The sequence below is a fragment of the Fukomys damarensis genome, unplaced genomic scaffold (assembly GCF_012274545.1).
Source record: "Fukomys damarensis isolate Sample0158 unplaced genomic scaffold, DMR_v1.0_HiC HiC_scaffold_8, whole genome shotgun sequence".
NCBI classification, from domain to species: Eukaryota; Metazoa; Chordata; class Mammalia; order Rodentia; family Bathyergidae; genus Fukomys; species Fukomys damarensis.
The window spans coordinates 14,429,892-14,442,928 of NW_022900920.1; the positions used below are offsets into that span (position 1 = coordinate 14,429,892).

Sequence of the window (13,037 nt, forward strand, 5' to 3'; positions counted from 1 at the left end):
AGTCTGGGCGCGGCGAGCCAAGCGAGGCAGGTCTGAACAGCGCGGTGGGTCGGCAGCGGGGAACCCCGGGCTGCGGGCTGCCAGGCTGTGGGGATTCGGGAAGGCAGTGACTCCGGCGCTGGGGGTGGGCAGGGGGGGACGAGCGCAGTTGATCGTGGTGGAGTGCGATCTGTTGTGCTGTGCGTGCTGGTGGTGACAACGCGGTGGCTGTGGGAGGCTGGTGGCGAGTCGTGGCGCGATTGGCCCCGTGGAGCCCTCTGGGATCTCTCATGGAGGTGCAGGGGCGAAGGGAACCTGGCCTTTCGGGGGAATGAATGAAGAACTGTGGAAGCGCCTTCCGACTCGGGCTGAGGGATTGGCCGCCGTGCGCGCGCGTGTGTGCGTGTTTAGGATTCGGAGCCGCCTGGGTACTGGGCACCGCTGATTGTCTGTTGGCGTTCCGCGTGCCCACGTTGTCCGCCTGTCCTCTGGCCCTGGGCATTCGGCACGGCTGAGCGGAGGGTGTAGAAACAGAAGGCTGGGGCTCTGTTGCAAGCTGCTGGCCGTGGCTGGACATCGGCGGCGGCTGGAGAAAGGTTCACGAAGGAGGTGGCAAGGCTGGGGCTGGAAGAGCTTCTCCGGGAGGGCCGGGAGTGGGAGCTTCCCAGGTATCCCGGCGGGCGGAGACGCTGTGACCCCTGGCTCCTTTGCCATGTCCACGTTCGTAACGTTAATGACTTGGAGTTTCCAGGAATTAAGTTGTATCGCTGGGAAGCCCTCGACCAGTACTCAGAGAGGTTGAGTGGGGGCTTGCGGTCTCCCCCTCCCCCATCCACTGCAGTTCCTTAAAGACTCGGGATGCCTTGCAGGATTAAAGTTGTCACTCAGAAAGGGGATCTGAGAGCATCTGCACTCCCAGAAGTTGCCTAGGAGAAAACCCAGCCTAGATATTTGGCCAAAGTTTCTCTTGGGTCCTGACACACCATCCTGTCATCTAGAGCTTTTCTACCACCCCAACCCGGAACATTGCAAAATCAGGATCCCCTCCTTCCAGAATATGACATTTATTGATTTTACAAATCGTGCTTTGAACCAGAATGTCTTGATTGATACATAAACACATCATACACGATTTTGTTCACATGGCGTGGAAATAAAATTGTCTTTTAATTAGTTTATGTCAAACAGTTTTTTCTCCACCAAAGCTCAGGAAAGGCGAGGAGGAAGATTATTTTTCTACGACTGCCTGGATGGGTAAACTGAGTCAGGAAGTGAAGTGGCTCTTGTAGAGCAAAAGTGAGGAGGAAATGGAGCTGCAAGGCCAGATTTCTCTTCCAGCCTAGCTCCCCGGAAGCTCCCTCAGGGGCCCTCTGACGGAAATCCAGCAGTGCCTTGTGTCTATGTCCCTGTGAACGTGCATGCATGACAGCAGTTTGGGGGTCATGTGGAAGTGTGTGGCATTAAGTTCCCTACGATTTTGTGTAGATCTGCTTTGCTTTTTTTTTTTTCCATTGGTGACTAAAGCATAAGATGACTGGACCTCTGTCCTCACCCAGGATTCAGCATCATCTCGGTGGCTGCTGTGAGGGCTGCTGCCTCCTTTCATACTTTTCTCTCCGCTTGTCCCTGCTTCCGAACCTGGCCTGCAAAGCTGAGTGTCGGAAGAGGCACTTGCTTTTTCCTGTGCTGGAAGGGACAAATAACCCCAAGTTAACTACAGGAGCCTGGGAGGTTTGAACCTGCATGACAGGAAGCTGTAGACTAGTGCTGGGCTGGGAAGTGCCCTGCTGGCATTGGGAGCTGGGGGGAGAGGGAGAATGGAGGCGGGGTCTGACTACAACAGGGAGCAGCCTCCTCTTGGCGCTAGCCAGTTGGGAATAAACAAAGTTGACTGGTCTGGTTAATTCTCAAGCCTGGGTATTGCAATATGGCTCAAATTGGAGAAACAGGGTAGCGGACTGGACTCCCTTCCAGGAGTCAGAAGCTCAATATTTGGCCCTGTATTTTTGTATTGAAGAGGGTGTCGCATTGTCAGGCGGATGTGATCCTCTCAGAATCACCCCCTCTGTGGCCAAAGGACTAAGAATTGGTGGCTGCCTATTGGGCCTATGGCTGAATGGAGCTTGAAATGAGGCCTGTTGAGGTTTCTTCAAATGCCTGTGTGTCATGCCTTTGGTAGCTAATTAATGAGCCCCACTGCATGCACAGTGAGACTCTACATAAAATTTCTCATACAGTTTTATTCAACAGGTAGATTGCACAATTGAGCCTTTGGGGAGATAGGATTATACAGGGTCCCATCTTTCATAGGAGGGGCAAACATGCCATTATCAGACAGACTCTTGATCTCTAAGGTGTGGTTAGACCTAGGGAGGAGGGGAAACAAGACCAAATAAGGTACAGGAGAGGTGTGGATTGAGGAGCTTTCTTTTCTAGTTGTGGAAATTGAGGATCAGAGCAGTGGAGTAACTTGTTGAAAGTAACACAACCGTTAAGTGCAAAGTTAGCCCTAGATTGTTGTAGGCTGGCTCCTTCACTACCTCTGTGCTGGGCTGGAATCGTAACAAACTCCTAGATGAATGGACTGTCCGTGCAGTTGGAGGCTCACACGTTTCCTGTCTACATGTCCTGATCCTGTCTCCCTCCCTGTGGCCTCAGCAGACCCAGGATTTCAGAGATGTCTTTTGAAGCCCCTTTGTACGAGAGAGGGGAGTTGTTACCAATTCTAAAAGGAGGAACTATTTTAAAAAATCATAACTGGCTTGGGAGTGCTGTTCATTCCAGCAATCAGAGGACATGTTTTCAGCAGCATGTGATTTAGAAGTGACTCAATCATTGGGAAGAATAATGCAACCTACCCCCTCTTTTGGTCTATAAATTGGTAAGTTCAGGTATGATATTAAGTTACTTCAAAGTGTAGCTTTATTCCTGGGCTGTGAATAAAAAGATTTTATTTGCACTTAGCTGACTAAGCATTGGGAGACTGACTGCTCTAACTTGCACAATGTATTTCTTCATTGTTTCCAAGTATTAGGATCTGATTTCTCACTGAGATCGCTTCTCCTTTAAAATAAAGCACCAATACAAAATGATGTCTGTGTAGACCTGTGTCTCCGCAGCACGAGATACCATTTACTAAGTATACTCAAGTTAAATATCCAGAGAGAAAAATAAAGGTTTTATGCTAATTTGGCCAATGTAGACTTTTTAAAATATGAAAGTAGAGGAAGGAGTTGATCATTGTAGTTGCATTTACAAGATCACAGGTGGCCCTCTGCAGACAGATGTGTTCCTCTGCCTCTTCCAGATGTTTGGGAGGCTGCTGGAGACCACACAACCTGAGATTTTGGTCATCCAGTTGTGCAGAGAAGGGAGCAAGGACTGAGAATGGAGGAAGGAGAGGATAGTGGTAGAGGTGGTGGCGGTGGGGAGAATAACAGTCGGGGCTCCAGAAGGAGAAAGCAGGTGTGAATCAGCAAGTGGTTAAATTGGGGGAGGTGGCGAGTGGGAAGCTGTTTCTCATTTTTGCAGTATTGGAGGGATGTGGAAGGAAGGGGACTCGCATCTCAGTCATCTGCAGCAGCTATCTGCAGCATTTGTGCATTCTGCTAGGCACAGCTCTGGTCAGGTGCATGGGGGCAGAGAGTCAGCACTCAATGCACAGTGGCATAGCACTCAGATTAGTGGACAAGGCAGAACTGTGCAAGTCAGAATTGCATAATGCTGTTGACAGGAGGCTTCCTGGGCCTTGGGAAAGTGCAGGGGGAGCCTGGTTAGAACCTAGAGGTTAGAGGGCTCTGAGCTACTTCACCTCCTCCCACCATGTCCGTGTCCTATAAAAGAGTTAAACCCTGGCAGGTGTTTGGACAGTTCCCACCAATACACAGTAATCACTCAGTGAACACTGGCTCTTGTGTTTGTTTGTTTGTTTGTTTGTTTGTTTTTGGCTGTGGAACTCAAATCCAGGAATGGAGGGATGTCTCTGAATTCCTTGAAATTGCATGTCTAATTTTTTATGCATTTATGTATGTCTTGGCAGGGGACATGACATATTCTCTAGCATATTCTACCTCAAAAAACACAAGGGCAGGATCCCTCGGTTGCCTTGGATTCCAGTTCCTGAAGCCTGTGGCTTCCTCTCTGAGCTCTGTTTCCTCGTCTGTGCAAGGAGGGAACTGGGTGGGCAGCTGCCCTCTGGGCCCCCTTCACTGATTTTGTGGGCAGGCTGTGGGTCAGTTTGACTGTGCTGTTCCTTGATGCAATTAAGCAGAGAGGAAACCAGGCAGCTCTAGGTGGAAAAGTGCCGGTGTAGCTCAACTTTGAGTGTCACATCTTGAGTCTGCCTCTAAAGCTTAGAAGGGTCCTGAGTAGGTGAACAGAGAGCCTCCTGACTGGTGACACCTATTTTATATTTCTGGGACTCATTCTGGTCTAGGCTTTTTAAGTTTCTGAAGAAAATGAAGCTGGCAGATCCTCAAAAGCAGAGGGTGTCATTATAATGGAAACTTGGACACGTTCCAGAATTGTTTGTGGTGAAAATATTGAAACAGTCAGGCTAGTCACCCAGGTGTCTAGAAAATACCCCAACATGGGTGAATAATTAGATACCGCCTAGGCACAATTATGTTTTTCTTACAGTATGCTGGGACTTGATAGTTTAATGTTTTCTCTTGAAATGGAATATGTGCCTTGCTGGGCTATTTTGCTTCCTGTGGTCAAAAAAATAGTGGTGTGGCTACTGAGAAGGAGGGCAGGATGGAGTTCTCTCCTACTTTTCTGTGTCCATAGAGTACCTGGTCCTTGGGACTGGGCCCAGGATAGCTTTGCTCTGAAATCAAAACCTGCATCTCTGCATCTGAGAGGTTGGAGGAAGGGTAAGATGGATGATTAATGTCAGCTCTGTTGAAGAGGTGTGGCAGCTTGTCTGCCCTTTCATCGTGACTGTCAGCGCACTGTCACTTATGGAAGTTAGAGCAGCCAGCATTTCACATTTCTGGTCAGCAAATGTTTGGGGCCACAGACAGATGTTGGATTCTGTGGGTGCTTGGAGGGGCTGCCTAGGTCGTGAATGAGCCTGGGCTCCGTACGGGTTCAGGCTCGAGTCCCTGTCACTCCTCTTTGTTCCATGACCTTGGCAAGTAGCTTATTCTTGTGTCTGTTTCCTCCTCTATAAAATGAAGTTAATAATCTCTACCTTATTGGATCATTTGAGTATTAGAAAGTACAATGTAGGATTCAGGAAAGTGTCCCAAATTCAGAAAAGTGCCATTGTTCTCACTGAGTTCTGAACCTGTGGAGAGACAGATGCTGAAGAAGACAGGCAGAGATCATATGTGACGTTTGTTCCTGACTGAAGCCGGTGTTAGAGAATGGGACAGGCTCACCCACCGTGTCATGTGCAGAGCTGGGAACCGGTGGCCTTTCTCTGGTAGTCCCCTTTCTCAACTGGAAGTAACTATTTATTATTGGGCCAGGCCTGCCTGGGCTGTGCAGGTCTAGTTCCTTCTTCCACATTCCTTGGACAAGGTAGACACCACTAAGTGTAGACTCCTGGAACTGCTTCCACTGGGCAGGAAACAGTAGAGTGCAGAGCCCAGTGCCTGGCTCACAGTGAGGGCTGAGTGACACCGATTAGGTATACAATACATAGGGATGGTCAGAGTGTGCATCGTGTGTTAATTCAGGTGTCATCTGCTCTAGGAAATTAACTGGTTTTAAATTCAAGAAGCATGTCCCTTTCTCATTTCTGGGCAGATGGAGGGTGATTAGCCAAATGGAGATAACAATTATTCATGGACCCCAAGACTGCATTCTAACAACTCACTTGGAGCACAGGTAGTGGCTGATTGTCAGCCTGGGAATCTTTTTCTGTCTCATCTTCCTTTGTCCTCGCATCTGGTCTGCACATCTGCTAGACTGGACTGTCTTTGAAATAATTTCCCTTGCTGTGCTCAGTCTCCCCATCCCCGGGAGAAGGGTAACTCCCAAATCTGCCTGTCCTGTTCCTTCATTGTGTTGTTAGCCTTCTCTCCTTGCCCTCCCACTGTCACTGTCTTTAGGAAGCCTTTGCTAGTCACTCCTGCCATCTCCCCTATGAGCCTAAGTATAACCTTCCTCCCCTGACTTCTGCAATTCCACTCTGTTGTATTTCTCAACTTTGAACCTGTCCCATGTGGTCCTGGGTTCCCTTTTCCTGGGTTTGGCCTTCTCACTTGACCCGATGGGCCCCTGTATAGTAAGAGGGTATGTGGGACTTGTTATTCTTTCACAAAGCTAGACTCTCCTAATTATGAGTGACTGCCATTTGTTGAATTCACACATCAATTAAGAATGATCCTTCCAAGGGCCAGTTTCTCTTGGAGACTCTAGCATCACTGGGAAGAAAGAAATCCTGGACTTGGTAATATGGCACAGGAGACTAAGTGCTTGCCTATAATAAACTCAAGAATCCAGAGCGTACTATAATGACCTTGGACTTTCTGGCATCAGTTTTGGGAGATATTAAAAAAAAAGGTAATGACCATAGGGGTTTTTTGGAGGGACTAGGGATCAAACTCAGGACTTTGAGCTTGCAAGGCAGGTACAGTGCCACTAAGCTGCCCCCCGCCCCCGCTGTGCCTCGAGAGTCTTGGGAAAAAATACTGTGGAAATTTAGGTGGTGTTTCAGTGATATAAGCAGGAGCCATGAACCCAGATGAGAGGCAGGGACTGTTAGCATTTCTTATAGCTGGTATAAATAGCTTGTCTTTATGTTCCAGGATTCTTTGTTTGGAATGTAAATATTTGCATTAAAATATATAGTATGCTATGGCATGCATTTTTAGCAACCATAATTTCTAAACCCCAAATCAGACTATTGGTCTACCGAGGATTATTTTCTTCTGATTTGTGAATCTATTTATATAAAGACTCTTCTAAATGTGCACACAGCAAATGATGTTTGCTTTGTGTGTGTAGGGATCTCCAGGATTCCAGGAAAGTGGGCTGGCCCCAGGGGGAATCTGGGCTGGGTAGCAGAGTTTGTCACTGTGCGATTCTTTCAGTTCCGTCTGTTAAATTTCAGGACTATGGGGGCAGACTGGGCCCAGGCCTCCTGGGATCGTCTGGCCTGTCTCTTCGGTCCTGTATCCTGGACATGCAGGTGGGGGCCTGGCTTCTGCTGGTTGACTTCTGTGTCCTGATCTCGGAGCTGCTGTTACTTTAGGAGGATTCTAACGAGAGTGGGTCAGTGCCCTTTCCGTGGCCTAGTGGAGGAAGTCGGAAGTTTTTATTGCGGTGAGACCCATTGTTGAACTAGGAGGGCCTCTGTGTGATGTCTTCCTCAGATTCCCAGGGGGAAGCTTCACTTTTTAATTGTCTTAGAAAAAAGCCCAGAAGTGTCCAATGCTGCTTGCTTTTCTGGCCCACTCTGTTCTCCAAGGGAGTGACAAGGCTGTCGTGGAGCTTGGCTGGGCTCTCTGCCTGTACTGGGGAAAGGCATTCCTGAGACTGTCTCTGAGGCAGCCCTAACCGAGGTGAGGTGAAAAGTGACTTCCTCTATGCCTTTAGATTCTCTGGCTGGGTTAAAAATCAAATTAACAAAGGATAGATGAGAAGGAGAAAACCAATATTTGATTGTATACCTGTAGGAGTCATAGGTATCCTGCAAAACAGAAGACTAAAAAGAAAGGTAGGGATGATTGAAGGCCATCCTGAGCCAGAGAAAGGAGTAGGGGTTAGGGGCTTCTTGGTGAAGTCATAGGAGGGTTACGGAGCAAAGTTCTGGTTTCCAGTCATCAAGGTTGTCTTAGAGCAGTCTCAGAATAGGTGAGAACAGGGAGGAAGAGTGGCATAGGGGGGATGAAGGTGATGGTCAACCTCTAGCCTCCGCTTCTCTGATCCATGTTAATTTACCTGGCTGTTGAGAGCCTGTGAGGGTGTTATGGCTTGTGTCTAGATGTCCCTCCAAAGCCTCATGCAGTGATAGCTGGGGCTTTGAAGAGGTGGCTGGATCTACAGTGTGTGATGCTGGAATCAAGGGTGTGTGATTATTAAATTAGTCCACTGATCGGTTTGGCATAATTCTGGGAGTGGATAATGGGAAGGCCTTCCCTGGGTGTGAGTGCTACCAAGGATGGGTAGCCTGAATAGAATATAAAGGACAGAAAGAGGCTGCTGTGGTTGCTGCTGCTTTGCTACTTTGCTGTCTTTTGCCTGCCCTGTCATGCCATGAACTGTTTCTCTTCTGCAGTGCCTCTCTGCCATGCCGCCCTGCCTTAGAGCTGGCCAATTTATGACTGAAACCTCTACAAACTGTGAGCCAAAATAAACTTTTCCTCTTTTAACTTTGGGTGTTGGGTATTTGGTCTCAGCAACAGAAAAGTAACAAAGACAGAGGATTCATGGCACTGAATTTCTGCTAGAGGATCCTCTCTAGGCAGATGAGAGAGCCTCTGCCTCTGTCCTCTTTCCATGTGGCCTTAGTTCAAAGGAAGCAGCATACTAAATGGCATGTTTAGTTGGCCTTTTCTGAATACTTCCTAACCCTCTGGCTCTGCTGGGCATGGTAGTGTGAACTTGTAGTCCAAGCTACTCAGGAGGCTGAGGTTGGAGGATCTCTTGAACCCAGGAGTTTGAGGTCAGCTTGGGCAACACAGGAAGATTGTTTCAAAACTAACCAAGCAAGCAAGCAAACAAAGAAACAACCCCCCCAAAAAAAAAAAAAAAAACCCAAGAAAACAACTCATTAGACCAGAAGTTCAAATAGAGAAGGGAAAGTGAAGGTTACCTGGTCTCCTGGAAGTGGAGCAGCCTGGTCCCCAAGCAGGCCCCAAATCCAGGCTGGCCCTCCAGCTGGCAGCCTCCTCTCACTGCAGGACGAAGAGCACATGAGACGAAAGCCAGGAAGGTCCTAGCGAGAGACTTGTAGGACCTTTGGCCCCCAGCTCCCGGCAGTAGCTCTGACGCCTTGTAAGCCTGGAACCAAGGGGCATATGTTGTACGTGCTTCCCAGCCAGCCCATTCCCCTTCCCTTGGGGAGAGACAGCTCCTCCCGCATCCCACAGAGCTCTGATGGCTCTGGACCAGAATCCTTGAGAGCAGAGATCTTTTAGCTTTCTTTCCCCATCTGCATCTTGCCAAGGGTATGGAGTCCTGAGTGTAGGAGTGTCTGGCATCTTTCCATTTGGGAGCCTCTCCTTTACTGGAATCTCAGAATGTTGAACCCCACATGGTAGAAGAAATGAAGGAGAAGGTGGTCCAAGGGGAGATGAATGACTGACCCTGAGTTCTTATCCCTTCCTGTGCCATATATCATCAAACATGGAGTTTCCCATTTGGCCCCTTGACCAAATCTCACCTGAAAGCCACATCATAGGAGCTTAAGAATGGGGGCCATTGTCTTCCATGCTCTGGGTGTTGTTGAACTGTGGAAATGCTTTATTATCTTTCTTGTGGTCATCGTAATCTTCATCCATGATGGTGTGACCCTCACTGTCATAGTGTTTGATAAAGATCATGTGTTTTAGAGAGACCCTATCCAAGGCCACACTGGGACAGTGATCCAAGTGTACTGTGTTAAAAGTCAGAGGAAATAGCTGCTTTCAGGACCTGCTGAACTTGCCTAAGAAAGTCATCAGTGAGAATAAATGAGGGGATGAAAGGATGCACCAATTAATGAGAACAGTATCAGCCTGACATTTTGTGTCGCCCTAACTCTGCAAAGCTATTTATATCCACTTGATAGCAGTTTCAGTGAGAAATTAGATGGGGAGGATATACAGAACAGGAGAGTAGGAACTAACAAATGTAATCTCAGCAAATTGTCTTCCAGGCCAAAAAAAAAAAAAAGAAAGAAAGAAAAGACAGGAAAAAAAAAATCATTTGCCTTCTGGTCGGCAGTTGAAAGTCTGTGGATCCCTTTCCTTGTACACTTTTGGATCTGAATAAAAATGATGTATTAAAAAGCACATGAGCCTTTAGTTGCCATTTGAATGGTGAAATACAAATTTTCTTTCAGCTGTTAAAATCGAAACAAATCAATAGAAAAATGCAGGCCTGCTCACTTTTGAGTCAGCAGTTATTTTAGATTACAGGAGAAAGACTTACCCACTGAAAATCACCTTTGAATTGCTCAGAAGCTGCCAGGACTGGATAATTTATATAAATATATATATAATATAATGTATTATAAATCAACTCATCTAATTTATTTTGAAAATCATACAGCAGTTTTTTTTAACCCATTGAAACTATTCTCTTTTTAGTATATATGTTCCCAAAGTGAGCAAAAACCTATTCTCTTTTTAAAAACAGGTTTGGTGAGATATAATTCTCATGCCATACAGTTTGCTCATGTAAAGTATATAATTTAGTATTTTTTGGTATAGTCACAGATATGTGCATTATATCACCACAGCCAATTTTCTTCTCTTTTTTATTAGTATATGTTTGTGATACTTGATAAATACATTTGCTCTGGGGCATGGGTCCATATACACATGGTATCTTGATCCTTTTTACTGCCCTTTCCCTTCCTTTTTATCCTGTCTCCCCAACCCCAGTTCTGTTTTCTAAAATGTCTATCTCTCTGTTTCCTACAGTATATCTCTTATTTTGCTCCAAATTATTTATACTTTGGATTTCTCATATGAGAAAACCATACAATATTTAACCTGCTGTGTCTGATTTGTTTCATTCAGCATTAGAGTCTCAAGGTGCATCCATTTTCCTATAAATGACTCAAATATCCTTCTTTATGCCTCATTAGTACTCCATTTTGTGTATATACCTACATTTTCTTTATTCACCTGTTGATGAGTATTAGGCTGCTTCTAAGATTTAGCTATTATGAATTGTGCTGCTGTAAACATAGGTACACATGTATCACTTTTTATTTTATTTATTTACTTTTTTGGTACCGGGGATTGAACTCGAATCCTTACACTTGCAAGGCAGGCCACCGAACCGCTGAGCTAAATCCCTGGCCCTGCATGTATCACTTTAACTCTTCAACTCTTTCAGGAAGATATCCCGAAGAGATATAGCTGGGTCAAATGGAATCTCTAATTTTAACTTTCTCAGGTGTCCCCACATTGTTTCCATAGTGGTTGCACTAGTTTACACTTCTGCCACAATGTGGAAGAGTTCCCTTTTCTGCACAACCTGGTCAGCATTTGTTTTTCACCTCTGCCAACTTTAGAACATTTCATCATCTCAAAAAGAAACTCTGCACCCTTTAGCTCTTTTCCCTTGTCTCCCCATTCCTATATGCACATCTCTCAGCCTGGGTAACTATAAATTTATTTTAGCCTCTGTCTATCCTAATTCTTTGATTCTGGATTTTCATATGACCAGAATCATATAGAACGTGGTGGTCTTTGGTGACTGACATCTTTCCCTTTGCATAGGTAAGCACAGTTTATCCCAGTTGCAGCATGTGTATGCCATTCCTTTTTTTATGGCCAGATAATATTCTATGCTTTGGTTATACCACAGTTTTATTTATCTGCTTGTTCATTCATAGACATTGTCTTTTCCCCATATTTTGTTTCTTATGAAAAATGCTGTTGTAAACATTTGTGGACAGGTTTTTTTTTTCATGCAGATATGTGTCTATTTCTAGGATTATATTTTTTGAAATGTTTTTGCTTTCTCCTAATAATAAAATGTGTTTATTTATTTTCTTTCTGGCCCTAGAGAAGTCTTGGTTTCTAAATGAGGTCTTTGTCCCCCACTTGCTATGATCTTGGCTGAGATACTGAATAGTTTGAATTTTAGAGTTGGAAAGGTCTCCAGTGAAAATAGTTCAGCACCCTTTTAGAGAAGGAAAGACTGAGGCCTAGGGAGTCCACACACAGAGCCAAATTGAATCCAGATTTTTGGAGTCGCAATTTAATTATTCTGAATGTTCCCGTAAACTCTAGGTAAAACCCCAGGTTGCCTTCCTGACTGGCCAGGGGCAGTAGGTCAGGGCTGGGTGGACAGATGGTGGCTGCCTGCCTCAGTCCACTATTCTAATCCTCTCTGACCTGACAAACGCCTGAGAACGGCTCATCCCTACCAGCTGCCAAGCAAGAACTGCAACTTGTGGCGCCAGCAACTTTCTAGTTCTTTCCCTGCAGTGGTGGGAAGCCAACTCCTTATCCCGGGAGTAATTAAATTAGGAACCATTTCAGAGAATGAAATTTTATCTGATCTGGCCAAACCCATAAACAAGAGGCTATGATTGTGACTCCAGGATACATTAGACAGTTGTTTTTTTAAAGGATTGTGCTGAAACTGAAAGAGTTATACAGGGGCCAAACTGGAGACCTCTGGGGGCTGGGGGTTTTGTATGGACTGAGGGTGCAGTTCTCAGGACTTGGCTGTGTCCCCAGACCATCCTTTCAAGCACTTTGTTTCCAAGACCCACTTGAGCCTCTTGAGGTAGATATGCATGTTTCGTGGCTGGAATGTTCTCTCTGCTTAGCAAGTTCTGCTATGAGAGCCTCGTGGAGCAGCTCTCCTGGAGATTGGGGAGTACTAGGTTCCATGTCACACTTGCTGTGCCCAGACTGCAGAATAAGAGAATACGGAGGGCTGAAGCTGGTTCCAAGCAACTAGAAAGCAAGGTGTTTGCTTTGCCCCGTTGGATGTGCAGGTGTGCAGAGAAAATCCTAGAAGAAAAGCCTAGAAGTCCCTGTGAATTTTAGACAGCTGTCCAAGAAGTGCTTGGAGAGGTGGAAGATAGTAGAGAAGTCTGAATTTGATGAAATGGCAAAGACAGATGAAGAAATCAAAGCATAAATGCCATGATCAAGATATGGATATGAACCAGCTCAGGAAGGCAAGGACATTACTGCCCCCAGGAGACCACCACCTAGATTCTTCTTGTTCTCTCCAGAGCGCTGCTTATCTCAAGATCAGGTCCACAAACACGCATCTCTATTGGAGATGTAGCAAAAAAACCTGGGTGAGAGGTGGGAATATTTAAATGATGATGAAAAGCACTTGTTGATGAACATCACTAAGTTGGGTAAGCTGAAGGAAGAGCACTAGAGGAAAGTAAGTGATGCCAAGGATCCAGCTGAAGTCACCAG

The 13,037-nt window shown here is 46.0% G+C and overlaps 1 protein-coding gene across 6 annotated transcripts in view; it reads left to right on the top strand.

Moving 5' to 3' along the window:
* Positions 1-13,037, top strand: part of Chst15 (carbohydrate sulfotransferase 15) — an 85,614-nt gene that overhangs the window by 2,069 nt on the left and 70,508 nt on the right. Inside the window, exon 1 of one of the 6 annotated variants that reach the window (XM_033761374.1) lies at positions 1-44. The exons of 4 other annotated variants lie outside the window; for them this stretch is intronic. The gene's annotated coding sequence lies outside the window, so the exon portion shown is untranslated. The remainder of the gene's footprint in view (positions 45-13,037) is intronic. One more of the 6 variants, XM_033761372.1, reaches the window with a different exon arrangement.